This window comes from Trachymyrmex septentrionalis, unplaced genomic scaffold (assembly GCF_001594115.1).
Source record: "Trachymyrmex septentrionalis isolate Tsep2-gDNA-1 unplaced genomic scaffold, Tsep1.0 scaffold107, whole genome shotgun sequence".
Lineage (NCBI taxonomy): Eukaryota > Metazoa > Arthropoda > Insecta > Hymenoptera > Formicidae > Trachymyrmex > Trachymyrmex septentrionalis.
In genome coordinates this window covers 1,019,102-1,034,161 of record NW_017304196.1, presented here as the reverse complement: position 1 = coordinate 1,034,161, position 15,060 = coordinate 1,019,102, and the positions used below count along the sequence as shown (strand labels likewise).

The 15,060-nt window shown below is 36.4% G+C and overlaps 1 protein-coding gene across 1 annotated transcript in view; it reads right to left on the bottom strand.

The window, feature by feature from the left end:
• LOC108747219 (solute carrier organic anion transporter family member 4C1) overlaps positions 1–9,169 on the bottom strand; it is a 69,612-nt gene extending 60,443 nt beyond the window's left edge. The window contains exon 1 of the mRNA XM_018484565.1: positions 9,096–9,169. The gene's annotated coding sequence lies outside the window, so the exon portion shown is untranslated. The remainder of the gene's footprint in view (positions 1–9,095) is intronic.
• Positions 9,170–15,060: the final 5,891 nt, after the last annotated feature.

Below are 15,060 nucleotides of genomic sequence, written 5' to 3'. Positions count from 1 at the left end.
TTTGAAAGACATGTAAGATATATATATACATACATATATATTTTAAATACATACAATTTACTATAAAGTAAAACAACTATAAAATAATGGTTTCTAAGGTTTAAATTAAGAAGAATTTAATAAGTTGTATGTAAGAATGAAATTTACAATAAAACATATAATAGCATTTGCAAATAAGAAATTAAAAGCAAATTGAATAATTATTAAAGCATTAACGTCATCTAACAATAAGTAAAAATCAATAAGATTTAAAAACATTCCTGTTTTTAAAATATGATTTTGTTAAAATTTCGTATAGCTGATATCACGTATCTGATCGAATAACAATTAAGAATCTTTAAAATTTTACTATTTATCGTATTAATTAAAAATATCTTCGTTAATTGTATTGATTGAAAACACGGTCATAAAGTCTGTCGAAATAAAAATAAAAGTCTCTTGCACGAATATGAACTTTCGTTCGCTATTGGAAATAAAAGGTGATAAATGTAATAAAGTCGTGATCGATAATGCGAAATATAAATGTAAAGATGACTGTGCAGAATGGATAACATTACAAAGACACTGAAGTGTCCATGATAAATGATTAACGTAACCCACCTGTGTGTCCTATTTGCAGAACGCACCATGCCAGTTACTTCAATTTGATTTTAATTTTGTTTTTCTACCACTTTAGAACAAACGTATTACACTCGATAATTGTGTTTTTTGCGTGATACGTACATAAATTATGTCAATTCATTGCGACGACATTTCGCATAATCCTACGAATAATTATATGGGATTATTTAATCAAATAATTTAAATTCTTTTAAATTTAGATTTAATTACAGAAATTTAGATTTAATTACAGAATCACAGAAAAGTTCTACGTAAATTAAAGATTATTTTTCAATTAACATTTTTAATATACAAAAGATAATTATATATCGTTTTGCATCCACATGGAGGAAGTCACATAACTAATCAGCTTTAATATGGATATCTAAAAATTAATATTAACTGATGTATAATAATAATTGAATTGAATACGAAAGGTAGACAGAAATTGTAGTAGATACAGTTTAAGATTCCGAAAAGTTTCAAAGTATGGAATAAGATCGCATGCATGGATGGGACATTCTATAAGCCGTGGCAATTCTCGATATTGTCCTGCTATCCGTACCGTTTAATTTCGAACATGAGATTGCAACCCGTTCTTCTTCCCGTGGACACAAAGAGACTCTCCCCCTTGTCGAAGCGCTTAGCGTATCACACGCAAATGAATCACGGAATCGCGCTTAACGATGACAATCTCGGGTCAAAGTTCGTTCTCAAGTCATCAATGTTCATCATAGACCGTATGACGCGCCCTAACGTACCAATGTAATAAGCATGCGGAAATAGAGATCGAGATAATAAGCTTTAATCCAACTTCAGCACGTGCTACTTAACCCATTAGGCATATTGTTAAGTATTTTTCTAATAGAAATGACAATGGAGATATTATATGTAATAACGTTCTTTTACAACACGGCAAGAAGTGGTTTTACTAAAATATTTAAAAATTTAACTAGATACGCGCACATGCACATAGATCTAAATATAATTTTGTTCGACCATCAAAATAATTATGTAGGCTGTTCAAGCATGATAATTGATGTTAAGAAAATTTTAACGTTCTAGCATCCAGTTTGAGTGCCTTACATAATTATTTTGACGATCCAATAAAATTATTTTCAGATCTGTATCTAGCTAAATTTTCAGATACCTCCGTCAATCTGTTGTTTCCGTGCGTCTTCGTGCTATTAAAAAATACATCTTTGTGCATATATATCTTTAAGCTAAAATTTAAACAGTAAAATCATGTTTTTGTATAAAATAAAACATATAAATAAATAGTATTATAGGATAAATTATAACGGCCATTTTTTATTATTAATCAAAAGTAATCAGAAATTGCACGAACATATCAGCGATTATCTCATTGTCAGTAAAACATTATTACTGTCTTAACAATATGACGAAACATTAGTCACGTCATTCTTTTCTCATCTTGGCAAAGAGTCAGTTAGTTTTAAATAGCTCCGTACAGTTAAAAATGATCTCTTAAGTCACATTAGCAGCTCGATCTATTTAGAATTAAAATATCAATATGGAACATCGAGAAAGAAGAGATGTTTCACAATAGATGAAGATATATAGAAAGTAGTTCAACCTAAATTAGATCCTCCAACAATGATGGAACAGGACATTTTCCTGAAATAATAGAATTTGAATGAAAATTCTGAGAGAGATTCCAATAAGTATTTAAAATTCAAATACGTATAATCGACGTTGAAATGATGATGTAAGATATTGTTTTTTAATCACTTCCGAAAAATTTAATATTAAAAATTTATTTTCTAATTGTTTATGTGACAAATTCTATTATTGAATATCGGATGTGTTCGAAGAATACCTGAAAAAGAAACGTTATTTTTCGATCTATCTCAAATCTATCCCTATCTTTACTTACTTGTCCTCGCAAATTAAAACAAATCATCGCTGACGTACGATACGCAATTCGCAATTATTTCGCCGACGATCGATGATATTATACGTTCAAAAGCGCAAATTGCAGGTAACGGAACTGCTATTTAATAGCATGGACTGAGGGGAGAAAGAGAGTGGGCAGGAGGAAAATTACGTGACTCGTCCGAATTATTTCGTTCGATCGTGACTTTGATAACGGGGGACAGGTTGCAAGACTCGTACCCATCGATCGATAAGCGGTGGGACATCAAAGCACCGCCGCCCATCAGCTGTTCCCGTACGAAGAATGGCCGGACGAGCGGGTTCGGCTGCGACTTTGGCAGCTCGTTATTCCATCACGATCGATGGATCGCACGATGGGCGCGAGGCGTGTCGCTCGGACTCTCCTCTGCGACTGTGAATCGTGATCGCGTGTCTTCCTGTGTGTGCCAGACCGTATGGAGGATATTAAACCTTGTCCCGTAAATCCGCCTGTATTATCGCTTCTTCTTACATAACCGTTCCGGCCGATCCTTTTATTGTTCCGATAGCCTCGTTGTTCTTGTACAGTTAACTCATTTATATCCACGAATGTATATACGAGTTGTTACATTAGTAATGCCTAAGGAGTAAACGATTGCAAGAAAATTAAACCTAAATATTGTATGCCTATATTCCAAAATTATAGATTCTTTAGAGATATTCTATTTAAATAAGATATACTATCGTTATATTTTGATAAAATAATATGAAATATGTGACAGTAATAAATAAAGTCATAGCAGCAACACTAAAATATAAATACTGCTCAATTCGAGTTCCGAATAAAGTCTTCGGAGATTAAGAGAGTAATTATTGTGAAATTAAGATAATTTCAAGGAGGTCTCGCGTATCTCTTGAAATTATGGCGAAGTAACAATACGCCATATATGGCGGACCAGCAGTTTCATCGTAAGCTTTTTGGAAAGTCGTTGCTTGTGCTGCGATTTTAGCAAATCTACACTGGGAAGTAATAATAAAAGCCAACATACGTAGTTATTTAGCTAATGATGCGCGATGTGCTTCGGGATACTGCCTTAAGCTATCACCACAACAAGGCTAACCATAGCACTGATCGTATAATGCATTACAACATGACATTTTTTTATATAGTACTTTTTTATGTTTTTTTTTTTTCAAAAACAATCAAAATAATGCCTATTCTGAACATTTTTAATTTCATACGTTTCTATTTTTCCATTTAAAAGAATCTATAATAAAGAATGGAAAAATATTATACAAAAATAAACTCTCACGTTTTTAAATTAGTCACGTGCACCTTTATTTTTACAAAAATCCCTTCTATAGCTAATATTTGAGGTTTATCTCAGAAAAGGAAATCATTATGTAAACGTGCAAGATGATGTAAAATTGCTTAACTATGTTCATATTATATGAAGTTTATATATACTTCAATAAAATTTTATAATCTTTTTTTTTTTTATGAAAAATTATGTATGTATAATTTAAAGAACTAAAAAGATCGAAAGCTGTTCAAAATGTTTAAACGATTTTAAATACTGATACAAATATTCACGAGTATATATTTTCAGTCTGACTATACTGATTTTTTCTACTAACGACATTTTATATCAAAAAAACTTCACACATTTTTCTCTATTTTTATATTGTTCTTTTTAACAGCGCGATTTTATGCGAAACAATAAAAGATTTTTCTAGAAAAAATAATTAATTTAAATATTTATTTAATCCTGTATGCAGATTTAATCGCGCTCTCCTTGATTACCAAATGCGCGCATGCCTACCATTATTATTACGAAGCGGAAATGAGTGATTCATCAGGACCGATAATACGACCGCCAGGTTCTCGTGTGAAAGCTACCTAACAAGTACGACGGTATCTCCTGACAAGGTAGGAGAAGGGGCCACGAAAAGAAGCGGCCCGATTTTATGGAACCTCATTATCAGCTTTACTCACTCCTCTCTCTTTCGATTTTGTCTTATTATCGTACGCGCAAAACGGACCTGCTCTCCCTCACCAACGCTTTTTCCACGACTCAAATTCATGCGTATTATAGTCACGAAATTGGTTAAGCCTGCGAAAAGTTATTCATCAAGTAAAAAGACACACACACACACACACACATACATACATAATTAATTTTATACATTTTTCATTTACTGACAAAAATTTATTTTGTAACTGAATAGTGTTACGTAAATATTGGCATTTATATAGGCATAATATGAGAGAAAATATATATCGTTAATTTAACGTACATTGAAAAATCACTAAATTCTAACTGATTAAATCATTTTACATAATGTTATTTTGTTCTTTCTCTTATGATGCTTTGTATTGCAAAGAATTAAATCGTAAATTTTGAAAGAAAATTTCACATAACATTTGTAATCGTATTTATAAATAAATATCAGTCACAAAGTGTAACGTTACAAACTAATAATAAGAACTCACATATACATATTTTAAGAGATATTAAAGTGAATATTTTACGTATAGCACAGATGTCTTGAATTTTTTCATCATCAACATTTCTCTTAACATTTCTTAATCTTAAACCTACTTTCTTAATCTTAAAAATTGAATTTCAAAATAAACAGAAATTAGGTCGTATCACTACTGTTGTAATAACGCCGTCTCCAAATAGATACGTTTTTATCCCCACTGTTTTAGCGCAATAGTAAAAGTATCAGTTTAGTTCTCTGACGTTTCTCGGACGGAATCGGAGCGCGATAGATAACCTTCGTGTTAAGGTTAAAGTCTTCTAGCGGTACAGACAGAAAATACATATTTTATACGTATGAAAATGCACTCGATAATTTAGTGTAGATATAATTAGATGTCAAAATTTGAGTTATTTAAAGATTGCTTCCAAACGCAAATGATTTAAACGGAGACGATCTCTGATATCGAAGTAACTGATTTAATAAGATTATTTATAAAATTGTTAATAAAAGCAAAAATGTGTAGTCATGCTATTTTTTCACAGAATTCGCACCGCTATCGAAGTAACGGAGATAATAGAGTAATCAAAGCGACGATGAACTTCAATGGTAAAAGAAAACATGTCATTGATTAAACAAGATAAAACTGTAAAATATATTATAAATTTACATAATTCGGAATATAACGAGTAATCAAGTAACATTTTGTTTAAATTAGTTAATTATTTTTTATACCGATTAACTATTCAATTGACAAAAATTAGAGGCGCAAATTTTAAAAAATTGCAAAAATTTAAAAATATGCTGAGTATAATACTAATCGGCAGCATAAAATTATCGCGAGGTATATATATATATATAATAGCGATATCGTTTTGTAATTTTCAAACTTAAATATTTGAACTTGAATATTAGATTTAATTAGTTATTGAATGTAAGTTTTAGAACCGTATTTTATCGCGAGATGTAGAGACGTAATTAGCAACACGTTTTCACGAGTGTATTGATCCGCTAGCTCATAATGTAGTTAATATACGTTCGTTTCTATAACTAATATTTACTCAGCTAACGCCTGGGCTCTAACACGTTGCTCAAGCACGGTATTACAAGTAAGATAAGCCTAGAAGCACGTACGTAGAGCACGGCGTTTTGCAGGCCGCATGGATACGATAAAAATGGCGAGGGAGGCCAAGGTTAACACTCCAACGATATTCTAGAGCACAATAGGGGCACACACCGAAGTGTCTTCAAAGACGCGCCACAAACGCGATGGAAAAAAAAGTCGCGACATTTCTTAAAATAAAATTCACAATCCGAACTAATATATGTATAAACGCGAGTTATACGTACGTATGTTACATAATATTGAAAACACATTGCCGGCAGCATTATAATCATAAAAGTCGTGTAAAAGATATTTTAAATAATTGCGTGAATTTTTATATATAAAGCGCGCTCGTTGTTTTAAAAAATAACAAATAACACGGCCCGTTCAACAAAATATTTTTATATAAATCAAAATCGAGAACAGAGCAAAGAGGATGGAAGGTACAAATAATCGAAAAATAAAATTATTTAGACGTTAATTGACTACGGGCAAGAATGAACGGAAATTGCGAAATTCTCGCTGATGATTGAAATGCACTATACAAATCACAATTAAAATTTAAATAATAAGCTTGTAATAATTTTTATTAGGATTGTTATTATTTTTTTCTAATGACAAATATATTAGTTTGCAGAAATATCGCGAATTATAAATAGCAATCCAGATGTTACAACTATCATGTTATGATATTTTCAAATTTCTTCAAAACTTCTGTGGGATCTTTAAATTTTAATATATACACTTAATCCTATCGTGTTATTTTATATTTTTTTATTAGATTTACACATACATTTTGTATTAATATTTCGCGAGTATTTCGAGTATTTTTATCACTTCCCTTTTTTCAACTATATCAAATTCTAAATGTGAGTTATACACTTGTATGAAATTTATCAAGTCTTCCCTGCTTGATAAGCAGTTCTAAGCTAATCGTGAATACATAAATTAGAAAACTTACGATAACCTTTTAAATTTTAAGGACCGGTCCTAACCCACAGTTTTCAAAACTTGTATACAACTTGTCTGCTATTCAGATGAATATTCATCAAGCTATTTCGGTTTTTACTTTTACACGAAGAAACTACGATCGCCTAACGGTATCGATGTAGCTCTCATGTTAACGCAAATGTTGATTTACGTATAAATGCAGGTATAATTTTAATATTAATTAGATACCATCGAATTTTCACATTATACTATAAAGATTTAAAGTAAGTTAATGTTATTAACTATCAAAAATACAAACGATAGCACGACTGTCGATATCATTACGTGTTTCGTAACATTTATTATCGAACATCCGCTCATTTCAAGTAAACATTTTTTACCAAATAATACAGTTTTTATCAAGTAACAACGCTGTTTATGAGATAAGATAAAAATATTTATATTTATATATGTAATATATTATAGAAAAAAAAAAATAGAAATAAATTTTATGATATTCTTGCAAGTGCTTACGTTACGTCTCGTTGAAGCCATTATCTCGCTCATCTATTTCGATCATAAATTCGTCGAAGCGAGACGCCTCCCTCACCGAGATCTCCGCAAATAGTAAGATATCTCGCGTAAAAGAGAGAAGAGGGCCTTTCTCCTCACTTTTTCGTATTTGTCCAATCGATCAGGCGCGAGGCACACGAACACACATAACTCTATTCGCTAATCGGCGCTCGTCAATGCAGCAGCTCACGTTTCCGAGGATTTTCGAAGGTCCCCCGAGCGATCGCGTCGCGTCGCGTCGCGTCGCGCAGTCTCGAATTTGATCCCTTCGCGTATAATTCAGCCTGGGTGGCAGACGTGATCGGCAAACGACGTCCGGTCCATGCGCCATTCGCTATGCGAGAGAGAAAAAAACACAGAATTTCTGCGGGCTGTCTTCGATGAGCCGACGGGATAAAACCTGCTGCAAAACGCCACTTCGTCGAGCGGTGCAATGGGAATGCATGATAACACTCCGAATACATTATATCTCCTCCGCTTATCGATAAAAATATCTCACTTTATACGATATCAAAAATTATGAAGCATTTTTTATCAGTCGCGATAAATCTAATTAGTTAACAAATTAAAAGGCAAATTAATATTCATACGTACATCAATATTTATTATAAACTTTGCAGGTAATTTTTTAATGGCTTCACATTTATCGTTTTATATTTATCACCGTATAATTTGGAATTTACTTTCGTAATTTATCAAAAGTGAATTTTGTAATAATTTTACTTCGATTTTTTCTTTCGAGATTCTTTTGATCAATAATTTTCTAAAAATATAATGTTAGATTGCTAAATTATTCATACCGCGTGAACGTTGTAATCCATTAAGATTATTGTCGAGGGTAGTCACAATTAGTAAAAATGTTGTGCTTCAATGCGTTATTGTGACAGAATGACGCAGCCGTGAAGGCTGCTAGATATCGATAATATAATCGATGAGGATAACTTTCAACTTTGAATTTGCAATTCTCCGTTATCTAATTGTTACAAATAACAATTCCTAATGCAACCGCGCTCCTCGTTACAAGCGATATTTAATGCACGAGGTGGAGTGTGTACCAGAAAGCATAACACCGCAAAATACCAGTGACGCAGTATGCGAGACACGTGTAAAAATAATCTCGATATTCGTAGGCGAACTCCGAGCGGGTAGCAGGAGTTGGAGCCACGCAGATCGGAGATCGTTTCGTCAAAACAATGACACTGCAAAATTATTTTTAATCGAAATTACTCATGCAATGAAAATAAAATGTTCGCAGACATCAGATTACGTGCTGCAGGTGATTCCAAGTTATACGGAGCGAACATAAAGAGTTATGTTAAAAGCGATGCCGATCCCGGACACGGTAAGTCAAGTGCACAATGCGTTTCTCACGGTCAAGTCTTGATCTGCCCTTCGAAAGGGCGCATCCCCCGAACACGCTTTGCAACCCCTGTATATACTCGAATCTCACGAGCCATTGCACTCACGGTCACACGCGACCAGGGTCGGGAGGAAACCAGAAAGAAAAAGAAGGAATTGCAGCTCCTACCTGTCACACGTCGCGGCGCTTTTGGTCGGTGCCATGCGTCATCGGCGCAAAATCGGCCGCCAGCCCGCGAAGGGGAATCGACCGGGTGGAAAGAAAAGCAGGACGGGAAGAAGAGGCGCGAGAGAAACTCGCAGCGCGCAGCGCAGCCTCGACCAGCCTGAGCCAGCAGCACCGCAGAGTGTGGCGAGATATTTGGCGGGCTCGAAAATAGCAATAGCTCCGCGTGCGTCCTCCGTGTTGCTGGCGCGTTGCTGGCGCGTTGCTGCTTCCTCGGCGTACCAGCTCTCGACACTCATATACACGGCACGCTACGCGGCTCTACGTCCCTGCTCGTTTCCTCTTCGTCGTCAGTCCTTCTTGCTTTTATATAGTATACTCGAACAGTGGTATAGAGAAGCCAGCCTCTATCGTCGTTGCCGTCCTTTCCGTTCTTCTCTCACTCGGTCACCAGTCGTACAGTGTACAACTCCACGCCCAACGAGATTACGTCTTCGTCGATGGCGATACGTCGCTGACAATACGTCCCAATGTGTTCTCCCTCCCCTCCCTCCCCCCTGAGAGATAGCCTTAGAAAAGGCTCGAAAGTACTCATTCGTCCCTATTCGTCCGCCTCTCCGGTCCGCTCCTCCTCATCAACCTCCCTTCCGCCACCACTCCCTCGCCCGCTACCCGATCTCTGATATCTGGGTATTCGTGTCGTCGTGCACGCCGATCGCACTTTGCACGCATTACAGATCCATCGATTCTCCGTCTTCTCCTCGCCGCCCGCCGCTTCCTCCGCTACCGCCGAGGTCGCCGTCGTCGTCGTCGTCGTCGTCGTCGTCGACGCCACGCCGATGCCAGCCTCTCCGTTTCGCACAGATCGTCTTATCTCGGAGTGCACGGCACTTGGCGCATCATGGTGGGATTATCGGGGCTCTTCGGAATCGCTCTTTCCAGTCGAGGAATCGATGCCGATGTCTGGCGGAGCTGCTGGATCGGGCGACTTTCGAGTGACCTTATCAAGGCGCACTACGAGTTTCTTGAGGGACCAATTAAATTGACGATTACAAAACTGGCGGATTGTAATGAGCACAGAGGTGTTATCAAAAGTTAACGACGACGCTGAATGTTTTCAGAAAGTTATCGAACCTAAGTGGTAATAATAAACAAGTTTCGCAAATGACGGCCTGTACGTTATTTAGAGATGTTGAGATCTACGAAATAAGTGCCACTGCAAGCGTGCTTTGCAGCTACTTGACCGATCGTGCTGATCTCCGATATACTGGCGTGAAAGTCATGATTTCTAGAGAACCTAGCACGTTATCTCCCACGCCGAAACAGAAAGGCGACAACTCATCACTTTTCCCGAAGCCGATCGATAAAGACTATTCAGAGTTCGTTTTCGCTTCAAATCACACCGTATTCACGGTATTTCAGCATTCCTGCTGAAATTCACGTGAACGATTCTCCTAAGCGACTCCCCGGCAAATAATAATGATTACCCTACAGCATTCCACTTCTGATAGCTTCTCGCACACGTCAGTCGTTCGTCAATATCCTGTGACAACTTTGCGTAAAACCAACTGAATAGAGAGGACCAACTTTTGGAGCACAGGAGTTGATTTTCCTAGATCTCGCGGACTACCACTGTTTTCACTGTCTTTCCTCGATTCTTATTCACGTTAGATGACGAGAAATTTCATGGACTCGGTTTCTCGCTCCACCTCGATCATTAAAGGTACCTTCCTGGGACCAAGTGAATTTTCTCGTCGTACCGGTACCTTCACTTTTTCTTCCTTCTTCCTATATATCGCATAGCCAGTTTAGCTCAGTTAGCGCGATTGCCAAATTCAAGTAAACGCGTAATCTTCCTTGGCGGAGCTAAAGAAACGGAGAGATGTTCGCGACTCCGCAGTTCGCGCGCGACTGACCGAGGGCGAGAGTCGTTATTGGGAGCAGAGCGCCTCAAGTCTGCCCTCCTCTTTCTCTCTTTATTATGCCTCTCTTACTCTCCCCTGTCTGACGCTATCTCCCTCACGCGTGTACTATCACGTCCCCCCTGTCGATCTCCCTTTCTCCCTCGTGCGAATCATTTCTTCTCTCTCTCTCTCTCTCTCTCTCTCTCTCTCTGTCTCTCTCATTCTCTCTCTCCTTCCATCTCGTTCCGTTCCGCTCTTATGAGAGAATCTGTCTCTCTTTGTCGTTGACGCATTCGCGGTTGGGTCGTGTCGTCGATCTCCGTCATTCTCACTCCGATTCAGTCTCTCTTCGTCTACCTCATCGCTGAACAGGTTCACTCTCAACTCCCGTTCGCGCAGAGCAGGCGCGAAACGAACGAAACCGAAACTCAAACTCACGACGACCGCGTCCATCGGCTCTTCTTCTTCTTCTTCTTCTTCTTCATCTTCTTCTTATTCCTCATCTTCTTGGTGATGTTAGTCTTCCTCGGTACGACATTCTCCTTCCTCTCTCAGCAACATCAAGGTGTTTCCTTTGCTTTCCTCCATTTCTTCCCTTTCCATCTCTATCTTGGTCACCAGTTGAGTTCCCTACCTCAATCAGTCGCGTTTCCTTCTTAGATCAGCTTCCATATCTTCACTTTATAGACCATAATAGAAAGATAGAAGACACGCCATGATTTCAGTTGCATTTACTTTTAATTAAACATTGTTTATAATATTTCTTCCCATCGTCTCTGCTGTCATTCATTTACTTCTTCAGCATATTTCGCTATTTCCTTTCTGTTCCGTATCTCGCATTTTCCTCTGAGACTACTTTCCTCTTTGTTCTTCGCTTTACGCTCTCTTCATCTTTAGACATTTCACTATCTCGATCCATCCTTCGCTTCCCGCTCCATCTCCCTTTCCTCTTCTTTTCTTCATAGATAGTCATGCTTCCTTTATCGCTCTTTTCACTCTCCAGCCTTGCACTTCCCTCTTCTAAACCTCTTCTTCGCGGCCGTTCTCCTTAGTTCTCGCTTTCTCCATCGCGTGGACGGCATATTTCCTTCGTGATTCTACCAGGGTACTCCATCCTTCTCTTTATAGCCACAAGTGAAGACACTGTCCAAAACTGGTTGGAGCTCCAGCACTCGTTTCGGCACCGTAATCGACTGGCCAGGCTGCCATGCCATACAACCATCAGTCCCACCCTCTTTTCCTCATTTCTTTGATCGTCGTTCTTGTTCTCTTTGAACAGTCTTCCCCTTCCTTCAACTTCGTGAAAATGGAATTTCTCATAAGAAAAGATCCCAACGTATAGAAAAGATTACAATCAAGTCGTCAAGGTGTCCAAATACCTCCAAATACCATCTAATTTCTGAAGGAAATCAATTGTAAACGATTGCCATCCTAGCGAAAAAATGGACAAAACTCTCGTTGACAATTCTAATCATGTATTATTTCATTGTATGCAAGGCTAGAAAAATAGTATTTCTACAATTGTGTTTGCTACATTTTTCAATTGCGAGTTTCAAATTTCCTCTCCCCAAATCTGTATTTATTCGTATTATAACATTGCTGGTTTTCAGACATTAAATTTAGAAATTCTAAGCATCGAGCAGTGAAGGACCGAATCGTCGAATAAAAATAGAATGAGTATCATGGGACGCCGAAATCGTCAGCTCCGATTTGGTGATTGCGGACGAGCTTCTAACGAGGCTCAATCCTTCGTATCCTGTTTGGACTTTGATGCGTGGCTCGCCATACGGTTGACAAAGATTTGCGTGTAGCGAAGAAATTAGCGAGTCGTTCTTTTGTTAGGTGAACACAACTACTCGTAATAAAAGGGCTTCATGCAGAAGGTTAATATTATTCTTATTAAAGTAATAAGATTATATGTTACATAATTATTGCATGTAATAAGGATCTTATTATATGCAACAAATAATTATATAGTCATATAATTTTATACAAAATTTATATATTAAGAAACATAAAAAAATTTAATTTAAAATATATTTATTTGTTAATAGTTGTAGTAATCTTTAAAATATATTAAATACTTGTAAAATAATTCATCAAATGATTATTACACTTTATTTTAATAGTCATTAATTTTTATTGCGTGACATCCCCTTAATAAGCTTCAAGATGATTATCGCGTAGAAAAATAGGGGCAGTAAGGAAGATAAATGAAAGTATAATAATAATTCAACGAGCCTTCTTAGAAAGTATAAGGAAGCGAAATGACTTCCTACAAACGATCGAATTGCTTCCGATAGCGCAACATAGAATTCAATTTCGTTTTCATTCTTAATTCAATCACATAATAATAATAACTGATATTGTCTTTGCAGTATTTCTCGGCTGACCGCAAAGACAGTCAATCTAAGAAAAGATTTGTTCGACAAACAGATTTCCTATTTGTAATAAAGAAATTCGACTGATGATTCTATTATAATATTAATTAAATATTAAGTAAATTTTAAAAATAAAGACATTCAATATATATATGTGTGTGTGTGTGTGTGTGTGTGTGTGTTAACATTATGTTAGAGATTAATATGTTAATGCTTACAACGAGCAAATAAAGCACATATGAATAAAATCAAATGTAACTTTCATATTTTAAAATATGTGTATACATAAATTTTGAAAAATTCATTATGAAAAGAGTTTTTTCATATTATCAAATACAAGTAACAATTAATCTACGTTATGCTTGTATAAAATGTAGTTTTACACATCCCGAAATTCAAATGTGTTCTAATATTCATTGTGGACGTTAAATTAAAATTTACTCTAATACTCATTGCAGATTACGTACTTTTCGATAATATATTTAAATGCAATTTATGTTATAGCTGTAACTAATTATAGAAGCTTCATCGTGAAGATTGAACAGTAATTAACTTTGTGAATAAAGGTAGATGGTTCTACGTCTCTGGACAGCCCTTTATCTTCAGCGCGGTCCCTAAAAAACCAGATATTTAAAAAAAAGTCGTCGACGATTGGACATTTAAGTGGAGTGGAAGTCAGGCCTAACTTCACAGGAACTTCGCTATGAGAACGGATACGCCCAAATTCAAGGATGTATCGGATTATAAGGGTTCAGCTACATATCAACAAAATTATGTTATACATATTCAAACTTCACCACTAAAGATTTTCTTATTTTCCATTATCTAAATTATCCATTCAAAGATTGCATTTAAATTATATTATCAATAATATATTTCGATTATACATACAATCAAAAATGGATCATTTTTGATGAAAAGAAGTACTTTGATATAAAAAAAAAAAAAACATATATTTCAAAATACAAAAAATTTACACCTAAACGCAAATACTTGTTATTCTTTTCTCATAACATATGTATTTCTTAGTGCAATTTTTTCTCAGCATCTCCTTTATATTTTATACCATAACAAAATTTTAACGTCGAGTTTTTTTTTTTTTTTTTTTTGCCAAGTTCATAAAGGTATTACGAGAAACTTTCGCAGAGAGCAAGCTCATAAATTCCTCGAGCATCGTCAGGAAACCAACACCCGGGCATGCCTTCGATCGATGCTCAACGTAGGAAGAAATTCGTGTGCATAATCCGCGCATATCGAGCGTTTCGCTCAGCGATTGGCATTCAGCGCGCGTTGAGATACGTACATACAGGAACCATACGACGCATGTAACACCGGCTACATCAATACGCCAACGTAACGCGCGTTGTCACGTACGACCGCCGATTGAATACGCGGGTACTCGCACACGAATACGAGTACTCGGGCGTCGCGACGCGATTGCGACGTGCGAGGAGTCGACCCATCGCGGCTGTTGGATACCGTTATACGGACATTGTCGACAGGATCTTCTATTGACCGAACAACGGCACATGATGGATTAGAACAAAGTTTCACGCGCAGACCTAAATCATCGTGCCGAATTCGATGATGTTGGCCGCGAGTTGTCATGAATTTTGATGTATCATGGAAAGGAATAGTTGCTATCATTTTACTAGCGAATGTTATATCGATATATAAAAATCG